This window comes from Somniosus microcephalus, chromosome 10 (assembly GCF_052327205.1).
Source record: "Somniosus microcephalus isolate GS21.2 chromosome 10, FLI_Smic_1.0, whole genome shotgun sequence".
In the NCBI taxonomy this organism is placed as follows: Eukaryota; Metazoa; Chordata; class Chondrichthyes; order Squaliformes; family Somniosidae; genus Somniosus; species Somniosus microcephalus.
In genome coordinates, this window is record NC_140996.1 from 216,987,754 (window position 1) to 217,002,458 (window position 14,705).

General features: G+C 45.5%; 1 protein-coding gene across 1 annotated transcript in view; it reads left to right on the plus strand.

The window, feature by feature from the left end:
* Positions 1–208: 208 nt before the first annotated feature.
* Positions 209–14,705, plus strand: part of LOC147112097 (uncharacterized) — a 53,817-nt gene continuing 39,320 nt past the window's right edge. Inside the window, exon 1 of the mRNA XM_085999611.1 lies at positions 209–291. The gene's annotated coding sequence lies outside the window, so the exon portion shown is untranslated. The remainder of the gene's footprint in view (positions 292–14,705) is intronic.

The window sequence follows — 14,705 nt, forward strand, 5'->3', positions numbered from 1 at the left end:
CCCTGGGGATTTTTATTTTCAGCTGTCTTGCGATATTGCCATCTCATTAAAGAGGACAAGTGAGCAGAAAGAAAAAACCCCACACACACAGTTGATAGATAAAACTATATAGATTTCAACTGATTGAAGTAAGATTATGCCAATGAATTGCTGAGGGTGGTGATGGGTGGCCGGCGCTTTGGCCTGTGTGGGTCTTTCTTGAGCGGAGTGGCGCGGTGAGCCGCCGCTGCCTGTCAGGAGGCCGCGGCCTCGCACCGAGTGTCAGGGCCAGCACCACCGCTTCAGGTCACAGTGAGTGAGAGAAATCAGACTCCAGCTACTTGGACTGAGAGAGAGAGAGGGGCAGGGAGGCAGGGGCAGGGACATTAGAAATAAGAAGCAGCTTGGATTGAGAGGAGGGGAGGGGGAAGCAGAGCAATAAGCTTTAAATAGCTTGGACTGCGGTGGGTGGTGGGCAAGTCTCTGAGCTGCAGCACTTGCTATAGATTTTATTCAATGGAAGTCGAGCCTTTTTTTAATTGTATCTGGGAGTATGTATATGAATGGCCTCTAGTGCTGTATGATTCTATGATACAAATATAATATATAAAAGCTTTTTGTATATATATTATTATAAATGATTTGTATATAACTATATTCATCTGCATATGTTATAAATTATTTATATAAAGGATTTTATGTCCATTCATGGTTTCAGGTGGAAATTGAGCCTTTTTTAATTGTATCTGGGTGGCCTCCTGGTGCTGTATGATTCTGTGATGCAGATATAATATATAAGTGCTTTGTGTATATTTACACATGCATATACATGATTTGTACATAACTATTTTCATCTAATGTGTTAAATTATAAAATGGTTTGTGTCTGTATACATTCATTTTTCAGGTGGAAATTGAGCCTTTTTTAAATTGTATCTAGGTGTATATTTATATATATGTGTGTGTATGGCCTCTTCTGTGCTGTTGCATTCTATGATATAAATGCTTTGTGTATGCATACAGTTATAAATGATTTGTGTGTATATAACTACATTGGCCTTTATTACAAGAAGATTTGAGTATAAGAGTAAAGATGTCTTACTGCAATTATATAGGGCCCTGGTGAGACCACACCTGGAGTATTGTGTACAGTTTTGGTCTCCTTACCTAAGGAAGAATCTACTTCCCACAGGGGGAGTGCAACGAAGGTTCACCAGACTGGTTCCTGGGATGGGGGGGATTATCCTATGAGGACAGATTGAATGGACTAGACCTATATTCTCTAAAGTTTAGAAGAATGAGAGGTGATCTCATTGAAACATACAAAATTACTACAGGGCTTGACAGAGTAGATGCAGGGAGGATGTTTCCCCTGGCTGGAGAGTCTAGAACCAGGGGTCAGTCTCAGCATAAGGGGTTGGCCATTTAGGACTGAGATGAGGAGAAATTCTTCACTCAGAGGGTGGTGAATCTTTGAAATTCTCTACCCCAGAGGGCTGTGGAGGCTCAGTCGTTATTCACGACAGAGATCGATAGATTTTTGAATATTAAGGGAATCGAGGGATATGGGGATAGTGCAGGAAAGTGGCGTTGAGGTAGAAGATCAGCTATGATCTTATTGAATGGCGGAGCAGGCTCGAAGGGCCAAATGGCCTACTCCTGCTCCTATTATTTTCTTATATATAATTTAACATATGTAGATGAATATATTTTGTGTCTGAGGAAGAATGAGGAGAGGCAATATGAACTAAATGGTACAATGACACAGTAAGTGAGAGAAGTTAGCTTTAAATAAAAACAACTTGGGCTGCGGGGGCAGGGGGAGCGCCAAGTCTCTCAGCTGCAACATTTTCTATAGATTTTATTCAATGATAATTGTATACGGGTATATGTATATAAATGAATGGCCTCCTCCTGTGCTGTATGATTATTTTATACAAATTTAATATATAAATGCTTTGTGTGTGTGTGTGTATATATATCTATTCATCTGCATATGTTAAATTGTCTAGATGTTGCACATTCCTTATTTGGGCATCACCATTCTGAGAGAGTCACGCCTGCAGCTGCACACTTGTCCCATTCGATAGAGCTTCAGCGTCCCACACCTATACCTACAGCATACCTGATGCATTCGCTGAGTCCTCATTCCACAGGCTAAGCCACCGGCCATCCCCTAGTGCGTTACTATATGACATTGCCTAATATTTATATAGATATAATATATGATCTGTGTTGCTCTTGTTAAATTGGATGCCACACTTTTAGAAGACTAAGGGGCGAAATTCGCCTCCTTTGCGCCTGCCACTAGTGCCTCCAGGGGGCGCTAATGGAGCGCAAAAGGCATATTGCCCGGGCAGGGGCGCTAATAGCGCCTGCCGAGAAATTCAGTGGGGCGCTACTGAGGCGCTAGCCGGTAGCGCCCCAGGCCGCTGCGCCAGCGGTGATGACGTCATGGCCGAGCGATGCGACCCCTTGGCGCCCTGCTGCGGCCCCTTCGTGCCACCCGGCAGAAATTCGGCTGCGCCCCCGCGAGGCTGCTGCGGGCAATGTCAGCGACAGCCTCGCGGGTCATGAACCATGCCGCACACCGCTGGCGGGGCGGTATTTAAAGGGCAGTCCGGTTGCACCACGCACCGCCATTTTGTTATTTTGGACAACCTCCAGGCTGGCCCCTCTCGGCAGCCCTTGGCGTGGTCCGTGGCTGCCATCGCGCCGTCCGGCACCACGTCTGTGCCGGGCTGCAGCCATGGCACCACGCCACCCTGGTGGGCTAGTGGAGGCCACCAAATGGCCTGCAGAGTGCGCAGCGGCCCTTCCCTTTAACGGAAGGGGAGGGGCGCTGAAACGCGTCAGCGCTATGCGGTGCGGGCACGTAGCGCTCTGGTGCTACCGCGCTTTTCGCCCCAGACACCGCCCCGAGAGGAGGTGGAGTGCCCGAGATAGCGCTCTGCTTCCTCACTGGTGGTAAGCCCAATTTAGCGGCCAGGGTGGTACTCCTGCACCGGGTGCTAAATGTCTGGCACTAATTCGGTTACCGCCCCAAATGAGACGTCACCGAATTTCGCCCCCTAAGAGTATTGTACCATATAATGTACAACTGTCAGTAAAGGAGGAAGGACAAATGTTTAAGTTAGCCTGCTCCTTTAAGGCCGGAATGTCTTACTGCTTTAAGTGAACACAGTTTAATATCATTCAGTTTATTTGCTGTGTGTCAGGGTATTTTTCCAGATAGGAATGTGATAGCGTGGTCTTAATGAGATTTTTTTTTCTTATAGCTTACTAACCCCAGTATCTATATAATCTTAGGTGCAGCATTTAATAGCTGTTCTATTTCTCCCTGGGGGAAGAGACTGAGAGGCAAATAATATTGGCCCACCCAGAAATAGATTGAAAATAGGATTTTGGATAGAACTGATCAGCTTGTACCTTCCTTTAAATGTCACTTGTGCTTTGTAAGATGTTCAGTGTTGGCCAAGGGTTACTCAGTATTACTCAGTAATAACATAATATTTGCAACGAATTGCCGCAACTGTTAAACCAATGGATCAGTGGGTAAATATCCTGCCTAGTGTGATAGTGAGCTACATAGATGAGATGGGCCCTGTTTGTGCTGACTTCCAATGGAGTCGCAGCAGAATGGTGCTGTGGTTGTCCATGGAAACTCTAGGGAGAGGGAAAAGTTGATCGTGGCTCTATCCAATGGCGCCTGAAAACTGCACAAGTATGGATGTCAGATGTTAATGGTGCCCCCCCCCCATGGTTGATTGGGTGCTGTCTAGGCTCGTGCGTGAAGAATAGGCACTTGTGTGAGGAGAGCAGAAGAAACAATGGAATGGACGGGAGCAGAAATGGTCTGCCCAAGACTTGAAGTCTGCAGCAAAATCCAGAGATTCAACTGGCATCTTGCACCACTGTTGGAAATGAACTTTTCCTGTTCTTGGCCAGATCGTTAGACGTAACGAGTGTCATAGATCAGTGAACAATGCAAAATAATCTGGAGTGGCACTTGAATGCATAGCTCCCAAGCGGAAAGTGCCAATCAAGGGATTGGTTACGACAGAATTAAAAGGGGTGGGTCGAAACATTTGTTTGCAGTGAGGGTGGTTAGAATTTGGAATTCTCTGCCACAAACTGTTGTTAAAGCAGAACCATAAATTCTTTTAAAAGGGTATTGGCTTCAAAAGAGGAATATGGGGTTCAAGCTGGGGGGTGATAATAGACTAGGTGGCTCAGGTGCGGGGAGAAAAAAACCCACTGGCACACATTTGATGGCTGGAATGTTCAAATTTTGCCTGATAACGCTCCTGTGAAGCAGCTTGGGAAGTTTTGCTACGTTAAAGACACTATAAATACAAGCTGTTGTTGTTGAATGGTCTGTTTCTGCCTTGTAACATTCTATAGTTTTCTGAGTGAATTGTTTTTTAATTCGTTTATGGGATGTGGGCGTTGCTGCCAAGGCCAGCATTTATTGCCCATCCCTAGTTGCCCTTGAGAAGGTGGCGGTGAGCCGCCTTCATGAACCGCTGCAGTCCGTGTGGTGAAGTTACTCCCACAGTGCTGTTAGGGAGGAGTTCCAGGATTTTGACCCAGCGACGATGAAGGATTGGCGATATATTTCCAAGTCAGGATGGTGTGTGACTTGGAGGGGAACTTGGAGGTGGTGGTGTTCCCACGCACCTGCTGCCCTTGTCCTTCTAGGTGGAAGAGGTCGCGGGTTTGGGAGGTGCTGCTGAAGGAGCCTTGGCGAGTTGCTGCAGTGCATCTTGTAGATGGTACACACTGCAGCCTCGGTGCGCCGGTGGTGGAGGGAGTGAAGGTGGTAGATGGGGTACCAGTCAAGTGGGCTGCTTTGTCCTGGATGGTGTCGAGTTTCTTGAGTGTTGTTGGAGCTGCACTCATCCAGGCATAGAAACATAGAAAGATAGGAGCAGGAGTAGGCCATTCGGCCCCTCGAGCCTGCTCCGCCATTTAATGAGATCATGGCTGATCATCCAAATTCAGTACCCTGTCCCTGCTTTCTCCCCATATCCCTTGATCCCATTAGCCTTAAGAGTTTATCGAATTTTGGAAGATGATCAGCAATGCGTCTACTATTTCTGACTGCAAGGGACCTACGCTTGACTTCACCAATCTTTTTCTCTTCACATATTTATAGAAGCTTTTAAAGTCAGTTTTTATGTTCCCTGCAAGCTTACGCTCCAATCTATTTTCCCCCTCTTAATTAATCCCTTTGTCCTCCTTTGCTGAATCCTAAACTGCTCCCAATCCTCAAGTTTGCTGCTTTTTCTGGCCAATTTATGTGTCCTCTCCTTGGATCTTATGCTATCCCTAATTTCCCTTGTTAGCCACAGTTGTTTTATTTTTATGCCTAACAGGGATGAAAAATTCTGTAGCTCATCCATGCGATCTTTAAATGTTTGCCATTGCCTATCCACCGTCAACCCTTTAGGTAACATTCCCCAATCCATCCTTGCCAACTCGTGCCTCATACCATCATAGTTTCCTTTATTTAAATTCAGGAACCTAGTCTCAGAGTCAAATACTTCACTCTCCATCTTAATGAAGAATTTGATCATATTATGATCGCTTGGCCCCAAGGGGTCTCGGACAACAAAATTGCTAATTGATCCTTTCTCATTACATAATACCCAGTCTAAGATGGCCTGATCTCTAGTTGGTTCCTCGACATATTGGTCCAGGAAACCATCCCGTATACACTCCAGGAATTCCTTCTCCACAGTATTGTTACTAATTTGGTTAGCCCAATCTATATGTAGATTAAAGTCACCCATGATAACTGCAGTGTCCTTATTGCACGCGTCTCTAATTTCCCATCTGGGTTATTACCTGAGCCACGAGCGAATTTGGCTAGGATAAATAAAATTAAAGAGTTAAATGCGTGGCTCAAAGACTGGTGTGGGAGAAATGGGTTTTGCTTCTTGGGACACTGGCACCAGTACTGGGACAGGAGGGAGCTGTTCTGTTGGGACGGACTCCACTTGGCCAGTGCTGGGACTAGAGTCCTGGCGAATCATATAACTAGGGCTGTAGAGAGGGCTTTAAACTAATTAGTGGGGGGGAGGTTTCTAGAGAGCAAATAATAGAAATGACAACAGAGAAGGTCATAGACTTAGGTAGCAGTGGGGGAATTAAAAAACAATGTGTCAGGAAGGGACAGAAGGTATGGAGTAAAATGTAAAGTACTAAAAAGGGAAAAAACAGGAACTAAGTGTTACAAAACATATTTGAAAGTTCTTTATCTGAATGCACGTAGCATTCGTAACAAAATGAATGAGTTAACGGCACAAATAATGACATATGGGTATGATCTTGTGGCCATTACAGAAACATGGCTGCAGGGTGACCATGACTGGGAATTAAACATACCAGGTTATTTAACAATCAGGAAGGACAGGCAGGAAGGGAGAGGAGGTGGGGTGGCTATGTTAATAAAGGAAGGAATCACTATAATACAGAGAAATGATATTGGGTCAAAGGAGCAGGATAGTGAAACAGTTTGGGTGGAGGTAAGGAATAATAAGGGGAAAAAAACACTAGTGGGTGTAGTCTATAGGCCTCCGAACAGTTGCAACTCTGTTGGACGGAGTATTAATCAGGAAATAGTTGAGGCTTGTAATAAGGGAACAGCTATAATTATGGGGGATTTTAATTATCATATTAACTGGACAAATCAAATTGGGCAGAGCAGCCTTGAGGAAGAGTTCATTGAGTGTATTAGGGATGGGTTTCTTGAGCAGTATGTAACTGAACCGACCAGGGGGCAAGCAACCTTAGATTTGGTCCTGTGTAATGAGACAGGATTAATTAAAAATGTCCTAGTAAAGGATCCCCTTGGAATGAGTGACCATAACATGGTTGAGTTCCATATTCAATTAGAGGGTGAGAAGGTTGGATCTCAAACAAGCGTGCTGAGCTTGAATAAAGGAGACTATGAAGGTATGAGAGCGGAATTAATTAGAGTGGACTGGGAAAATAGATTAAAGGGTAAGACGGTACATGACCAGTGGTGTACATTTAAGGAGTTATTTTACAACTTCCAAAAAAAATATATTCCACTGAGGAAAAAAGGGTGTAAAAGAAAAGATAGCCATCCGTGGCTAAGTAAAGTAATTAAGGATAGTATCCGACTAAAAACAAGGGCATATAAGGTAGCCAAATCTAGTGGGAGGATGGAAGATTGGGAAGTCTTTAAAAGACAGCAAAAAATAACAAAAAGATTGATTAAGAAAGGGAAGATAGATTATGAAAGTAAATTAGCAAAAAATATAAAAACAGACAGTAAAAGTTTCTATAGTTATATAAAAAGAAAAAGGGTGGCTAAAGTAAATGTTGGTCCCTTAGAGGATGAGACCGGGAAATTAATGGTGGGAAACATGGAGATGGCAAAAACACTGAACAATTATTTTGTATCAGTCTTTACAGTAGAGGACACTAAGAATATCCCAACACTGGACAAACAGGGGGCTCTAGGGGGGGAGGAACTAAATACGATTAAAATCACTAAGGAAGTGGTACTTGGTAAAATAATGGGACTCAAGGCGGATAAATCCCCTGGACCTGATGGCTTGCATCCCAGGGTCTTGAGGGAAGTAGCGGTAGGGATTGTGGATGCATTGGTAATAATTTTCCAAAACTCACTGGACTCAGCAAAGGTCCCGGCAGATTGGAAAACTGCTAATGTAACACCCTTATTTAAAAAGGGTAGTAGGCAGAAGGCTGGAAACTATAGACCTGTTAGCCTAACATCTGTGGTTGGTAAAATGTTAGAGTCCATTATTAAGGAGACAGTAACGGGACATTTGGATAAACATAATTTAATAGGGCAAACTCAGCATGGTTTCATGAAGGGGAAGTCATGTTTAACAAATTTGCTTGAGTTTTTTGAGGAAGTAACATACAGGGTGGATAAAGGGGAACCAGTGGACGTAGTGTATTTAGACTTCCAAAAGGCATTTGACAAGGTGCCACACAAAAGATTATTGCTCAAGATAAAAAATCACGGGATTGGGGGTAATATTCTGGCGTGGGTGGAGGATTGGCTCTCTAACAGAAAGCAGAGAGTTGGGATAAATGGTTCGTTCTCAGATTGGCAACCAGTAACTAGTGGTGTTCCGCAGGGGTCAGTGCTGGGTCCCCAACTCTTTACAATCTATATTAACGATTTGGAGGAGGGGACCGAGTGTAACATATCAAAGTTTGCAGATGATACAAAGATGGGAGGGAAAGTAGTGAGTGAGGAGGACATAAAAAACCTGCAAAGGGACATAGACAGGCTAAGTAAGTGGGCAGAGATTTGGCAGATGGAATACAATACTGGAAAGTGTGAGGTTATGCACTTTGGCAGGAAAAATCATAGAGCAAGTTATTATCTTAATGGCAAGAAACTGGAAAGTACTGTAGTACAAAGGGATCTGGGGGTCCTGGTGCACGAAACTCAAAAAGTTAGTATGCAGGTGCAACAAGTGATTAAGAAGGCCAATGGAATGTTGGCTTTTATTGCTAGGGGGTTGGAATATAAAAACAGGGAGGTATTGCTGCAGTTGTACAAGGTATTGGTGAGGCCGCACCTGGAATACTGCATACAGTTTTGGTGTCCATACTTAAGAAAAGACATACTTGCTCTCGAGTCAGTACAAAGAAGGTTCACTCGGTTAATCCCGGGGATGAGGGGGTGGTCATATGAGGAGAGGTTGAGTAGATTGGGACTCTACTCATTGGAGTTCAGAAGAATGAGAGGCGATCTTATTGAAACATATAAGATTGTGAAGGGGCTTGATCGGGTGGATGCGGTGAGGATGTTCCCAATGATGGGTGAAACTAGAACTAGGGGGCATAATCTTAAAATAAGGGGCTGCTCATTCAAAACTGAGATGAGGAGAAACTTCTTCACTCAGAGGGTGGTAGGTTTGTGGAATTTGCTGCCCCAGAAAGCTGTGGAAGCTACATCATTAAATAAATTTAAAACAGAAATAGATAGTTTCCTAGAAGTAAAGGGAATAAAGGGTTACGGGGAGCGGGCAGGAAATTGGACATGAGTCTGGGTTCGGAATGGTCATGGCCCTGTGGGTAGTGGAGCGGGCCCAGGGGCCGTGTAGCCTTGTTCTGCTCCTACTGTGTTCTAATTCTGTTAGATTTCAGGAGATGGTTTTATTCCTGTTCCTGGCTGGGGTGGAGATCGCCTTTACAGAAGGTAAGTACTGTAGAAAATATAGGGACAGAGTGATCTCCTGGAAGAATTTCGATCGCCTAGATGGGTCGGAGAGGAATTTCCCAGATTTTTTTCTCCCAAATTGGCCATTGGGTCTTTATCTGGTTTTTCGCCTCTCCCGGGAGATCACATGGGTTCGGGTGGATGCAGAGTGATAGAAGATTTGAGGTTAGGATCAGATCAGCCATGATCTTATTGAATGGTGGAGCAGGCTCGAGGGGCCGATTGGCCTACTCCTGCTCCTATTTCTTATGTTATGTAATGCCATCCCCAACCTCAGCATTACTGTTTGGGAGTCTGTATACAACTCCCACTAATGTTTTCTGCCCATTGGTATTTCTCAGCTCTACTCATACAGATTCCACATCATCAGAGCTAATGGCCCAGAAATTCGTGTCGGGGGCTTCCCGCGGGTGCAAGCCCCCGACCTACACTTACCTAGCGCGCTGACAGTTGAAGCCTGGGCCTGCGTGGATTTCCTGTCTGTGGCCCGGTTCAGCTCCCGGCGCGCTGTGCTTGCGTGACCCAGCGGCGTACTTAGTACGATGCGTCGGCTGGGATCACGTGAGCACTGGGCAACCAATGCAAAAGTTCATTCATGAGTTTGACAGTAAGAACTGTCAAACTCATGAAAACTCCGGGTGCCCAAAACAGTACTTAAACTTGAAATAAATTTTTTTTTAAATCACACTATTTAAATGAACTATAAATAACTTTAAATAACTGTTTTAAACAATAAATTAAATTTTTGAAAAAAATAATTTTGTAAAAAATCAGGGCTAAAAATACACTTACCTTGCTGTAAAGTCTTTAAAAATAATAAACCTGTGGGAAAAAAAATTCTAATTCTAATTATTAGACCACTTACCTTTTAAAATTAAGTCCTTACGTCTGCTTTTTGAAAGTGTAAAAAGTGGAGGCCTTCGCGCACGGGTAAACCTGGAAAAAAAAAAGGAAGTTCAACGTGCACGCGCAGACTCCTGCACGCACGCGTTCGACCTCTGAACCCCTTGGTTCAGAGGATCGGAAATCCCGGTTTCCCGCGCATGCGTAGTGCATGCAAGATTCCGGCACTTCCATTGGGTCCACGCGTGAGTACTCCGTCCGTACTCACGCGTTGGGACCCGAATTTCTGGGCCAATATCCTTCCTTACTATTGTGTCATTCTCCTCTTTAACTAGCAATGCTACCCCACCTCCTTTTCCTTTTTGCCTGTCTTTCCTGAATATTGAATACCCCTGGATGTTGAATTCCCAGCCTTGGTCACCCTGGAGCCATGTCTGCATAATCCCAATTATATCATATCCGTTTGTATTTATTTGCGCAGCTAATTCATCCACCTTATTACGAATGCTCCTCGCATTAAGACACAAAGCCTTCAGGCTTGTTTTTTTAACACTCTTAGACCTTTTAGAATTATTATTTACTGTGGCCATGTTTGATTTAAACCCTTAATTTCTTTGACTGCCACTTTTGCTTTTCTCCTTCCTGTCTTTTGCTTCTATCCTTGCTTCCCTTTCCTCTGTCTCCCTGCACAGGTTCCCAACCCCCTGCCATTTTAGTTTAAACACTCCCCCACAGCACTAGCAAACACTCCCCCTGGGACATCGGTCCCGGTCCTGCCCAGGTGCAAACCGTCCAGTTTGTACTGGTCCCACCTCCCCCAGAATCAGTTCCAATGTCCCAGGAATTTGAATCCCTCCCCCTTGCACCATTCCTCTAGCCACGTATTCATCTGAAATGTCCTTCTATTTCTACTCTGACTAGCACGTGGCACTGGTAGCAATCCTGAGATTACTACCTTTGAGGTCCTATTTTTTAATTTACCTCCTAACTCCCTATATTCAGCTTTTAGGACCTCATCCCGGTTTTTACCTATATCGTTGATACCTATATGCAGCATGACAACTGGCTGTTCACCCTCCCCCTCCAGAATGCCCTGCAGCCGCTCTGCGACATCCTTGACCCTTGCACCGGGGAGGCAACACACCATCCTGGAGTCTCGTTTGCAGCCGCAGAAACGCCTATCTATTCCCCTTGCAATAGAATCCCCCATCACTATAGCTCTCCCGCTCTTTTTCCTCCCGTCCTGTGCAGCAGAACCACCCACGGTGCCAGGAAGTTGGCTGCTGCTGCCTTCCCCCAATAAGCCATCTCCCTCAACAATATCCAAATTGGTATATCTGTTTGAGAGGGGGGATGGCCACAGGGGGGACCCCTGCACTACCTGCCTGCACCTATTACTCTGCCTGGTGGTCACCCATTCCCTTCCTGCCTGTGCAGCCTTTACCTGCGGTGTGACCAACTCCCTAAACATGTGGAGTATTCCATCACACCCCTGACCTGTGCCTTGTACATGGTGGAAAGGCTTTGGGGAGTCAGGAGGTGAGACACTCGCTGCAGAATACCTAACCTCTGACCTGCTCTTGTTGCCACAGTATTTTTGTGGCTGGTCCAGTTAAGTTTCCAGTCAGTGGTGACCCCCAGGATGTTGATGGTAGGGGATTTGGCGATGGTAATGCTGTTGAATGTCGAGGGGAATTCCAGCAGTCAGGAAATAATCTTCTGCACTCTTACCACTCACAGCTGTGCTGCTGAGGAAAGTATTTTAAGAAAAATCAAGTATTGTCACCAGGAATTTAGTAAAATGGAATAATGGATACTTGAGTCTCAGTTCTGAGTCAGAAAGTACTGAGGGAGTGCTGCACTGTCGGAGGTGCCGTCTTTTGGATGAGACGTTAAATGGAGGCCCTGTCTGCGCTTTCGGGTGGATGTAAAAGATCCCATGGCGCTATTTTGAAGAAGAGCAGGGGAGTTATCCCCAGTGTCCTGGCCAATATTTATCCCTCAAAACATCACTAAAACAGATTATCTGGTCATTATCACATTGTTGTTTGTGGGAGCTTGCTGTGCGCAAATTAGCTGCTGCGTTTCCCATATTACAACAGTGACTACACTTCAAAAAAAGTACTTTATTGGCTGTAAAGCGCTTTAGGATGTCCTGAGGTCATGAAAAGGCGCTATATAAATGCAAGTCTTTTCTTGTACCTGTACTTTTTTTTCAGAAACCATTTCATTGAGGCACAATAGCGAGTGTGTGACTTGTTTTGGCCATTTGAATTGTGAAGAAGAAGCCCAGTAGTACAATTAGGGATTTTTCTTTTTATTAAAGAGAGTATTTTGAGCTCCGTAGCAATAGGGTGAAGTACTGGTAGTTACAGCTGTGTCACTGGTGGTGGTTGGAAGAATTTAGAGGTAATAAATGAAAAGCATCACCTAAGAAGCATATTGACATTCCACAGTGACTTAGTTTGTGTGTGATTCAGATGACAGAACACATATTCCTGACAGCATATTGGAGCAGTGACCTGTGGCAGCACGGGAGACGGGGAAGCTAGTTTGATTCTCTGTGGTGCCATATTCTAGATCTGCGACAAACATAGAAGATAGGAGCAGGAGTAGGCCATTCGGCCCCTCGGGCCTGCTCCACCATTCAATGCGATCATGGCTGATCATCCAAATTCAGTACCTGGTCCCTGCTTTCTCCCCATATCCCTTGATCCCTTTAGCCTTAAGAAATATATCTAACTCCTTCTTGAATATATTTAATTAATTGGCCTCTACTGCCTTCTGTGGTAGAGAATTCCACAGGTTCACCACTCTCTGGATGAAGAAATTCCTCCTCATCTCTGTCCTAAATGGCTTACCCCTTATCCTTAGACTGTGACCCCTGGTTCTGGACTCCCCGACCATCGGGAACATCCTTCCTGCATCTAGTCTGTCCAGTCCTGTCAGAATTTTATAACTTTCAATGAGATCCCCTCTCATTCTTCTAAACTCCAGCGAGTACAAGCCCAATCGACCCAATCTCTCCTCATACGTCATTCCTGCCATCCCAGGTATCAGCCTGGTGAACCTTCGCTGAACTCCTTCCATGGCAAGAACATCCTTCCTCAGATAAAGCGACCAAAACTGCACATAATACTCAAGATGTGGTCTCACCAAGGCCCTGGATAACTGCAGCAAGACATCCTTGTTCCTGTACTCAAACCCTCTCGCTACGAAGGCCAAAATTGGGAGAGCTGTCCCACAGACTAGTCAAGCAACAGCCTGACATAGTCATAATTACCGAATCATACCTTACAACCAATGTCCCAGACATCACCATCCCTGGGTATGTCCTGTCCCACCGGCAGGACAGACCCACCAGAGGTGGTGGCACCGTGGTATACAGTCGGGAGGGAGTAGCCCTGGGAGTCCTCAACATTGACTCAGGACCCCATGAGGTCTCATGGCATCAAGTCAAACATGGGCAAGGAAACCTCCTGCTAATTACCACCTACCGCCCTCCCTCAGCTGAGGAATCAGTACTCCTCCATGTTGAACACCAATTGGAAGAAGCACTGAGAGTAGCAAGGGCACAAAATGTCCTCTGGGTGGGGGACTTCAATGTCCATCACCAAGAGTGGCTCGGTAGCACCACAACTGACCGAGCTGGCCGAGTCCTACAGGACATAGCTGCCAGACTGGGTCTGCGACAGGTGGTGAGGAAACCAACAAGAGGGAAAAACCTACTTGATCTCGTCCTCACCAATCTACCTGTTGCAGATGCATCTGTCCATGACAGCATTGGTGGAAGTGACCACCGCACAGTCCTTGTGGAGACGAAGTCCCGTCTTCATGTTGAGGATACCCTCCACTGTGTTGTGTGGCACTACCACTGTGCTAAATGGGACAGATTTCGAACAGATCTGGCAACTCAAAACTGGGCATCCATGAGGCGCTGTGGGCCATCAGCAGCAGCAGAATTGTATTCAACCACAATCTGTAACCTCATGGCCCGGCATATCCCTCACTCTACCATTACCATCAAGCCGGGAGATCAACCCTGGTTTAACGAAGAGTGCAGGAGAGCATGCCGGGAACAGCACCCGGCATACGGAAGCAACATGCGATAGACAGAGCTAAGTGATCTCACAACCATCGGATCAAATCCAAGCTCTGCAGTCCTGCCACATCCAGTCGTGAGTGGTGGTGGCCAATTAAACAGTTAACAGGAGGAAGAGGCTCCAAAAATATCCCCATCCTCAATGATGGTGGAGCCCAGCACGTGAGTGCAAAAGACAAGGCTGAAGCATTAGCAACTATCTTCAGCCAGAAGTGCCGAGTGGATGATCCATCTCGGCCTCCTCCTGAGGTCCCCAGCATCACAGATGCCAGTCTTCAGCCCATTCAATTCACTCCACGTGATGTCAGGAAACGGCTGAAGACACTGGCTACTGCAAAGGCTATGGGCCCTGACAACATTCCGGCAATAGTACTGAAGACTTGTGCTCCAGAACTAGCTGCGCCCCTAGCCAAGCTGTTCCAGTACAGCTACAACACTGGCATCTACCCGGCAATGTGGAAAATTGCCCAAGTATGTCCTGTCTACAAAAAGCAGGACAAATCCGACCCGGCCAATTACCGTCCCATCAGTCTACTCTCAATCATCA